A 10,642-nucleotide genomic window follows, 5' to 3' on the forward strand; every position below is an offset into this window, starting at 1 on the left:
AATATTGTTAAATTCTCTATTGCATTATATCATATATATTTATGCAATCTCATTAAACAATATATCTTTAAAATACTTAAAGTGATAATATTTACTTATAAAATCACATCTATGTAATGCAGTATATAATAGTTTTCGTTTAGTATTCTATTGTAATATATTTTTTATTTATATCATAAAATATTACAAAAACAATGCTGTCTTTTGTATGGTATCATATATTATAAATGTATTCTATAATATGATTTAATATTGTAATAAAACCTATGATATATTATAAAATACATGATATTGCACAAAATCAACTTGGTTTTCTTGTCAATGAAAAAGTCGATGTAGAAATATATGTACTAGATACATTCTTTAAGTGTCAAAATGTTTTGATATGATGTGTATTTGGTTTTACTGGCTTCCTAACTGGCAAATAAAGCAAAGCTTTCGGTGGCTGTGATATTGTTGTTAGATTTTGTTTAATACTTGTGAGCCTCATGAAAAAGTGCTAATACTTGCGAATCTCCTCCAATAGTGTTAATACATGTGAACCTCCTGCAATAGTGTTAATACTTGTGAACCTCCTGCAATAGTGTTAATACTTGTGAATCTCCTGCAATAGTGTTAATACTTGTGAACCTCCTGCAGTAGTGTTAATATTTGTGAACCTCCTGCAATAGTGTTAATACTTGTGAACCTCCTGCAATAGTGTTAATACTTCTGAACTTCCTGCAAAGGTGTCAAATGTTTCTTTTATGTAATGTGATAGAATGCAGCGTTTAGTATTTAGATGCACAGTGTGTTTTTTCATGTGAGACTATAATGGCCTTATCGTTGTGCCTCCTCAGTTCCTATTATGTCCATATCGATTTTATGTTCCGAGTGTTCCCTGTGTTATGGTATTTATTGAGAACATCATATTTTGCTATCATACACATTTCTTTAATAAAAGTATTTGTTTCCTCTTAATGTCAGCTACCAAGATTCTGTATTCGATAATAAGCGAAGTGTTTTGCCGTCCTTAATATATATATTTTTTCATGCAATATTTTCTCTGATTTCAATAACTTGATCCTGCATGAATCTCCTGGTTTAATTCAATTTTTATTTATTTTATATAAATTATTCACCCATTTAATTTATTTTTTATTTATTTTTATATAAATTATTCACCCGTTTGATTTCGATTTTTATTTATTTTTATATAAATTATTCACCCGTTTAATTATTTTTTTATTTATTTTTATATAAATTATTCACCCGTTTGATTTCGATTTTTATTTATTTTTATATAAATTATTCACCCGTTTGATTTCAATTTTATTTGTTTTTATATAAGTTATTCACCCGTTTAATTAAATTTTTATTTATTTTTATATAAATTATTCACCCGTTTGATTTCGATTTTTATTTATTTTTATATAAATTATTCACCCGTTTGATTTCAATTTTTATATAAATTATTCACCCGTTTGATTTGATTTTTTATATATATATATATATAAATAATTAACCTGGTTGATTTTAAAAAAATATATAAATTATTCACCCGTTTGATTTCAATTTTTTAAGTTTATCATTTGCTATCAACTCTTTGATAATTTTACTTTTCACTCGAACTTTCTTTTCTGATCAAAATATCTGAAATAACGTATAAATTTATTTTATTATTGAAATTTGTAGGGTTTTTTTCTGTTTTCGGGACATATTGATTACAGAAAAAATGTTTTGTTTTCAATTTTGATTCCTCAATATAAATGTTAAGTGTTTAGCGATTGTTATCATACACTTAATAATGTTAGTTCTCCTCGGACAACTTTGCGTGTGAAAATAGTTCAAGTAATTCATTTCAATTGATAACATTTCTGATAAAAATGATACTTTGTTTTTGGTACAATCGATATGGCTATGTTTGCAGTATGTATAATTTTAAAACCACACATAAAAATCTGAACTCGAAGTCTAATATGTTGTAAACTCGAACTAATCTCTCAATCGTTAATTCAAGTGATATGAATGAAAAATAATTATAACCACAGCCTTAGGGAAACTTGTTACGTGTTATAACAAACTGCATAAACATGGATAATAAAAATCAATAACGTAATCATGCTTGTATCAAGCATTTTCATTGGCTTAAAAAAAAAGGTTATCAGTCCATAACGTAAAACATTGACGTCGCCGTTTGTAACATCGCTTTTGATTGGCTGATACAGCGGCGTAATTATTTCGAAGATAAAAGAGTCCATCAATAAAAGTGGATTTCCACAGGGATTGTGTATAGTAAATTAAATTATAAGGATTGACTTGAATATATTTTTCAAGTTATGGAGCTATAACACAAAAAAACGGAGTGTACTCCCATCATAAACCGCTTCGCGGTTTATTTAGAGTACACTCCGTTTTTTTGTGTTATATCTCCATAACATGAAAAATATATTCCAAGTTAATGCTTAAATATTTAGATGTTATGTTAAACATTTGAAGTTTGTGTTTTATCATACGATGCAGTTCTTCAGTAAACCATCACATACATTTGTGATAAGAAACATTAACATACCGCTGGGTATTACGTCACGGGTAACAGTAAGATGTTGTGGTAATTCATAGTGAGGATTAAAATCATCCAATAATTCTAATACCAAAGTTTTACTTTCTTGAGGCATAGCTTGACAAAGGGACTAGTCGGTCCCAATATATTGCGACACGTTTATGACGTACATCGTTTGTGTATGAATTAAACTTTTGATATAACATTTTTCCAAACTGATGCATCTAATTGAAGACGCCACATAATGGTTTTAATATGTTACAATGCCAAGTTCGATTAAACTTTTAATTACAAGAATCGTTTAAAACTATCATTACGAACCATAAATATGATATAGGAGTTTTACGTCTATCACGTTCAAATTTATATTAAAACAAGTCTTTTTATAATCAAAGCGTACATATAATATAACGCCCCGTGTAAGGAGAATCCAGTATATCAACACTAACTGAGCAAATACGACATCTGCGCAATAGACAACTACAATATATACTTGATAGTACACCGTAAAGGTGTCGGAATCTAACCATTGTAGCAGAAACAACAAATGACTCCATTTACTATCTGTAATAAAAACGATCGCAAAAACAATGGAAAATATGTCCAGTATGACAAGAAATGTATACATTACCCCGCCGGTGTATATTTTAAACAATTAGTCATCCCCCATGACTCCTATCTGCCTATTACATTAAGTATACTGTGATGTATCCGACATATTTGGTGAATGTCTGATTTATATTCAGAGTTGTTCTCCTTAATAACACCACATGACGTTTTATCTACTAGCTTATCTATTATTTCCGTTTGATTTGGTGTCTACTGGACATCTCTTTGTATCGACATTGATTTTTACTGTATTTTATTGTCTATGCTGTGGTATGTATTTCTATTTTAGATTTTAAACAAAGAAACTGAAACATGTGTAATACATACACGGTAGACCATGCTCGTGTATATATTAGTTTCCATTAGATCATGCACGCACAACCGTCTTCTAAAAAACATCCCCCGTATTGCAAATGTAAATCAGAGAGCCGTGGGAAGGATTTCGTTCGTTAAATGAGGGTACACGCATTTAGTTTTGTAAGTATATTTGAAGATTTGCATTTTTAACCTCTAGATCTACTATAAAAATGTCAAACTCATGGTAAGAATGATTTGCCGGACTTAATATGAGGGTGACTTGAAATTATGTTTGTAAATCTGCCAGGTGTGTTTTTCATTTGTGGACAAGTAATTTCCATACATTGATGATTGATTGATTGATTGATTGAAATAAACATCTGATATAGAGACTTGATTGTTAATCATCTATTGACCAAATAACGACTGAAAACAAAGCTTGTTGGTATTTCAGCCCAAACAGGTGATATGAGGTTCCAGATTTACGTTTGGTTTACTCAGGATGAACAGTTGAGTTTAGACAGCGCGCACTTCATTGGCTCTTATGGTTTTACGTACATTTACGATAAATCATAAACAAAATATGGGGCATATGATCTGTCCTAATTATACCCATGTAAAACAGGGAAAAGACAACTAGTGTCAGAATTGTAAACACTCGCAGCGTAATTTAAATGTGTACGTCACCTTTCATAGTAGCCGAAGCGGCCTTTGTTATTTATTGGTTCAAACATTTTCTCATTCTCGTTAAATATTCCACAATAATACACACATAAGTTGACTATTTCTAAAATTCGGATAACATACCTATATTACAAATGTATAGTATATAGGTCACGACATCAAGTGATGTTTAGTCATGTTTCACTATAACAACCTGAACAAGACATTTAACAATTTCTTTGGGTCTTTTTGACTTTCATTTGTGAGACGTGATTTAAAAAAAAAAATCTTGTGCTGTTTCTAGTATATTTTAAAAAAAAATGATACAAAATAATTTAAAATATTATTTAAAACTTCATTAATGCTACTTATATCGTGTCTTTAATTACAGACGCAACTCATTACCAAATTAAAAATTAAAAATAAAATAAAAATGGATGTGATTTATTTCAAAATACATATCAACACATTTTACAGTTAATCATATTGCAAGCTATTCACAAATGAATGCTGATTCGAAATCGTCTGATTTGTACATGTATTACAGGGCGATATTGTATACTAGACGAAAGTCTAAATATCTTACGGTGTCTAAATAAAATATTTTATCATGGCATTACATTGCCTTGTGATAGAGAGAAAAATAGCTTTTGAATCAACGTTTTTTGTGGAAGTAACGTAAAGCAGTCGGAATGAAAAACGAATGAGCCATATAATATATAATTTTAATACATTTGTTATGATGTAAGTGTGTGTTGTCCATTTATACACAATAGAACACAATAAGAAAATAGACGGTATAACTTAATCAGTTTCGAGAATGAAAATCTGTTTTTATATTTTATCATGTTTTGATTTTATCTTAATTTATTCATTAATAGATATGCAATATTATCTAAAGCGGTAAATAGCAAGTTTGCAATTTTTACTTCGTTCTGATACATATCTATTACACACAATTGTTTATCAATATGAATCAGCGAATAAATTGCGCGGCCTATTCCACCGCGTCTAGTTTAATTTATAGCTGATTAAACCGCAAAAGCGCAAATATTTGTTTTTGTACTAATACAAAGCAGTAAAAGCAATTTGTAACTATGATACAATGCTGTGAGCAAAAATGAATCGGGCACGATGAACAAATATATACTTTTACTGTATGCTGAAACCACAACATTGATGGCTTAGTTAGTGTGTATTCAATTTATAGTTGTATATACAATGGCAACAACCCCGTATGAAGTAGAAGTAAAATAACGTTAGATAGAATGTAAATGTAATTTGTGGTTAAAGACCGAGACATTTTTCAAGTATATGAATATATCCGATAAAACAACCACAAGGTGAAAAAGTTGGGTTAAACTGTCAAAACATTACCCAATATTTTGATGCTATTAAATTCGTCGCTTTTTTGCGGTTGAAAAGATAACAAATTAAGGGAGTTTTATTTTATTTTCATTTCTAATTGAAGAGTTTATGTCTTTAAATGGACAGCACAACCACTTAAATAAGGCCTTGTGATGAAAGCACAACATTTTAATATTATGTGCTTAACACATTGCGCCCCATATCATATTCATTAAATACATGTATGATAAATTTAATTTAACTGAAAAAAAACACACGACAATATGGTACATTTTCGAAAGTTTAACATAAGTAACATAATTTTCAAAAAGACAAAACAATAAAGTAAAAACACTTAATCGATAGTAAGGTAGCGGGAGGAAATGCTGTGTTCTACTAGAAGGATTTACCTACTGAAATAAATGGATGTTTATGATCATATCAATCATACAAACTACAAAAATTTAATGTGACAAAGTGACAGAGAATTACTCCGTATGTAACTTCACTAGTTTTTATTTTTATTTTATCACATACGGTGACAACCCTATAAAATATTTTAAAAATCTATATCGTATACGTACTGTCGAAGCGCATCACACATATCAATGTTCTGATAGAGTTAAATATAAAAATATACCATGGCATGAAAATATTTCACACGTATTTATAAAACAAGAAAATAATGGATAAATATAATCTAATGAAATACAATAGTTGTATACACATCAATAATCTTGTCGAGAAAATGATACGGAAAATGTTCGACAGAGTCAAAACATAACATAATTTTCAATTCTCTTGTTGCGTGAAAATAATAGAGTAATGATTATATGTATCCATGTATCAAGAGTTTATTAAACAAGACCTTATTTACCATATTTCTTATTTACTTTACACAAAAATAAGATTTCCAAAACAAAAACAAAAAAACAAAAAAACAATTTTTGTCATATTCAGGTTTTATTTTTGCAAAGTTTAATATTTATGTAAAAGTAGAATATATATGTTTCTTCCATTTGATTGATACTTAGCTATTGCTGTAATAAATCAAAATTGATCAAATTGTTAATGTTTTTCTATAACAAAATATGTTTGTACGTGTTACTTTAACTAATTATTTACTAGTTCTCATTAATTCAGTCAGCAAGTATGAATTCAGAGAGAATCTGGTACTGTATGATTTTGATTATCAATAAATCCATAAATGATTATATAAAGCAAAACAAAATCTTAAATAAGCAGAGAAGTAATAACGGCAATGCTGACATTGAAATCTGTCATTAAGCACCTTTTGTCAAGACAAGAACATTAAAACAAGAATAGCTACTTATTTTATTTTCTTGTGTTGATAAATTAACATTCTCCCGTATGATGATTGAAAACTATTTATAATGAATACTCCATCCATTAGTCAATGACCATGTAAAAAACTATGAACAATTTAATTTATGTGAAAGAATGAACGCTGATAGGGACTTCTCTCGCTTCACTCTTTTACATAATAAGATACAACCGTATGCTATATGGAAACTTGATTTACGCTTTCCACAATACAGTCAATGTTTTAAGAAAGTTGTTAAACTTTGTGTTGAAATGCGCGATAATGAAAATATAAATTTGTGTCATTACTGTGGATCTATGCACAAAGATACTATTATGCATAGTGTACTCGAATGCTCACACACAGAGCTATTACGTGACCAGCTCTGGTGTGTACTCATTACTGTAAAAGATATAGATTTTGTGTTTAATCTTAATGTAATGTCTAATTACCATCTACTTCATGTTCTTCTTGGTGGTATTTTCAATCATGACTTGTCTCCATATGAACTGGAGGACTTAAGAATAAAATCCATTGTTATTATTAATAAAATTCTTCAATACAGTGGTATTATGGAATTTATCCTTAGATATTGGAATGTTGTATACTGAGTAATATGATCACTAATTTACTTGTGTGTACCTCACGCTTCAGCAAGATTAATATATGAAATACATATATTTTTGTATTCATATTAGTAGGCAAGCATTTCCTACTTCTTTCCTGTTGATTAGTGCAACTTACTATCATTCATAATATTATTTGTATTGTATGAATTAATCTTGTGATATGTATTACTACAACTGAAATCATTACATGGTTGCACTGTTTCTTCAAGTTAATTATTATATTGTATGTTGTGTATTTCACACCACTGTATGACTGTATTGTATGACTTCGTGCAACAGGTTCTACTCAATGTATGATTGTATTGTAAGACTTCTGTAACAGTAATACTGTCTATAATAATGCTGTATAATTTATAGTGTGATGCTTGTAATACTGTTTATTACAATGTTGTATGATTGCTTAGTACGAGAAGAGTATTACTGTCTATACTATTATATGATAATGTAGTCTGAGGAGTGTAAATATGTCTATTATATCAATGTGTGATGTAATGTATGATTAGTGTTATACTGTCGATCATCATAATTATCACCATAATTATTACCGTATAATGACTGTAATAGTGCCTATTAAATCATTGTGTTGTGTTTATAGTACTTTATGGAACTATTATTTTTCTCTTATGTGTGTGTCTGTCCATGTGCATGTGTGTGTCACTATGTAAGGGTGTGACCATGATTGTGAATGCCTTTTCTTCTCTTTCAATAGTGTTGAATTGTACGTGTATTGTTCGTTATTTCTGTAACTCTTCATTTCCGGAGGAAATAAAGGAAATAATACTAATAATAATAATAATAATAATAATAATAATAGATGTATATATAAAGCAAAACAAAATCTTAAATAAGCAGAGAAGTAATAACGGCAATGCTGACATTGAAATATGTCATTAAGCACCTTTTGTCAAGACAAGAACATTAAAAAAATAGCTACTTATTTTGTTTTCTTGTGTTGATAAATTAACATTCTCCCGTATGATGATTGAAAACTATTTATAATGAATACTCCATCCATAAGTGGAACATCAAAGTAACGAAAACGGAAATTTGGAATAAACAGAACGTAACCTGAAAAATAATATATTACTGTTTATAATTATGAGTGTATTTGCATGTGTGTGTGTTTATAGGTGTGTATAAATGTATATATATTGTGTGTGAGTGTGGGTGGGTGGGTGCATATGTGTGTATGTTTAATGTGTTATGTGTGTGTGCAGGCACTTGTGGAATTGAAATTTATGAAGTGAATATGAAAAGCAGACTAGTTAGAAACATAGAAGATCAACATCGATGTAACAGTTCAATGTAGCAATTACAATAATGACAACAATTACAGTGAGCAAATATATAAAACGCTACCTTTATAGGTGACGTGGCAATAATCCAATAATCTTCCGAGGTCACACATCAGTTGATGATATGTCTGGTTTTGGTTCTATTATCCGTTTGATACACAGATCCGCAAATATACTATTTTAAGTCTATATGACATTATTTAAATACTGTATGGTCTTTCGATGTTATGGCAACTTAACACACCACTGGAAACTGTTGAAACAGCGAACCAGGTGATGTAAGACCAGTGGTAACCAGTACAGCCTGACCCAGTAATCGGTACGTGTGCACTATAAAAAAACAGCAACGTCAAGTTCAAGGTCATTACACAGATATTTTGGATGAAGGTTTATGAGGAAACCTAATTTATTTAGAACGACGTGACCGGAATAGGTTATGTTATATAGTCATCTACGTTTTATGTGTGTTCCAGCTGTGTCAACAGTTTTACTTATTGGAGAATTATCGTTTATTTATGTCTATAAGGCTGTCTTATATATGAACGGTAATTTGAATAGAGGTTTTGTGGTGTATCTTGCATAATGTGTTAAATCACAGTTAATAGTTTGATACATTACAATAGTCATGTTTTCTTCTCTTGTCTAGAATAATTTTCTAGCTTCATACTGGATACGGTTTTTTTGGGATTTTTTTACGGTCCCCCTCTTTACCCTAAAACTAGAGTTAAATCAGAGGTTAAGTTGCAAAGATGTTAACGTTATTTTGTTTTGTCAAAATATATTTACTCGATACTACATCTGAACATCATACGTGAGGTATGATAAATGAAAGATAAATTGTTCCGAGGTATCCCTTTCCAATTTATGCATCTATAAATCTCTAAAATAATCATTCTATTGTAAACTTAGTCGGTAATATTATATTCATACTGTATCAATTAACCATTAGTACTGATTTTTTTCTCTAAGGATTAAGTCCATCAGAACATTTATCAAAGTGCAAACTGAGAGTTTTTTTTTATCAAATTACAGTCATCTTTTCAGCACACAATTAAGGCTAGGAGAAAAATGGAAAAAGATGCATTAAATCAATAGTTTCTACTCTAAATTATCATGCTATGAATAGGAACAGAGTAATCATATTTAAATTGAGGTAAAAAAAAATAACATTCTTTATCAGTAACGCAAAAGGACAAGTGGGAAATACCTGTACACAAATGTCGCTACGAAAAAGATAACCAACAGGAATTGAGGAGACACAAAGACAAAGGAAAGACAACCACAATAATTCAGAAGACATCAGGACAAAGGAAAAACATCAACAATGTCTGAGGAGGCACCAAGCCAAATACAGACAACAACAAGAATTGAGGAAACACCAGGACAACAGAAAGACAACAATCCGAAGTGAGGAGAAACCATGACAAAGACAAGACAACAACAAGAGTTGAGGAGACAACTACAATCAACGCCAATAATTCAGAAGACACAATGACAAAGGAAAGACATCAACAATGTCTAAGGAGCCAACAAACCAAATGAAAGACAACAAGGATTGAGCAGACACTAGAACAAAGGAACCATGATTGTGAATGCCTTTTCTTCTCTTTCAATAGTGTAAAGACAACAAAAAGAATTGAAGAGACACTGGGGCAAAGGAAAGAAAACAACAAGAGTTGAGGAGACAAATGACAAAATAGAGACAACTACAATCAACGCCAATAATTCAGAAGACACAATGACAAAGGGAAGACATCAACAATGCCTAAGGAGTCAACAAACCAAATAAAAGACAACAAGGATTGAGCAGACACCAGAACAAAGGAAAGACAACAACAAGAAATGCAGGAGACACCAGGACACAGGAAAGACAACAACAAGAGTTGAGGAGACAAATGACAAAAGAGAGACAACTACAATCAACGCCAATAATTCA

General features: G+C 30.1%; 1 protein-coding gene across 2 annotated transcripts in view; it reads right to left on the reverse strand.

Moving 5' to 3' along the window:
* The window catches only part of LOC110449905 (probable cytochrome P450 49a1), a 33,733-nt gene extending 24,707 nt beyond the window's left edge, over positions 1-9,026 (reverse strand). The window contains exon 1 of one of the 2 annotated variants that reach the window (XM_021497060.1): positions 8,771-9,026. The gene's annotated coding sequence lies outside the window, so the exon portion shown is untranslated. Of the gene's footprint in view, positions 1-3,173; positions 3,201-8,770 lie in introns of those variants that run through there. The other variant, XM_021497061.1, reaches the window with a different exon arrangement.
* Between the last annotated feature and the right edge of the window lie 1,616 nt (positions 9,027-10,642).

Source organism: Mizuhopecten yessoensis, unplaced genomic scaffold (assembly GCF_002113885.1).
Source record: "Mizuhopecten yessoensis strain PY_sf001 unplaced genomic scaffold, ASM211388v2 scaffold4839, whole genome shotgun sequence".
Classification (NCBI taxonomy): domain Eukaryota; kingdom Metazoa; phylum Mollusca; class Bivalvia; order Pectinida; family Pectinidae; genus Mizuhopecten; species Mizuhopecten yessoensis.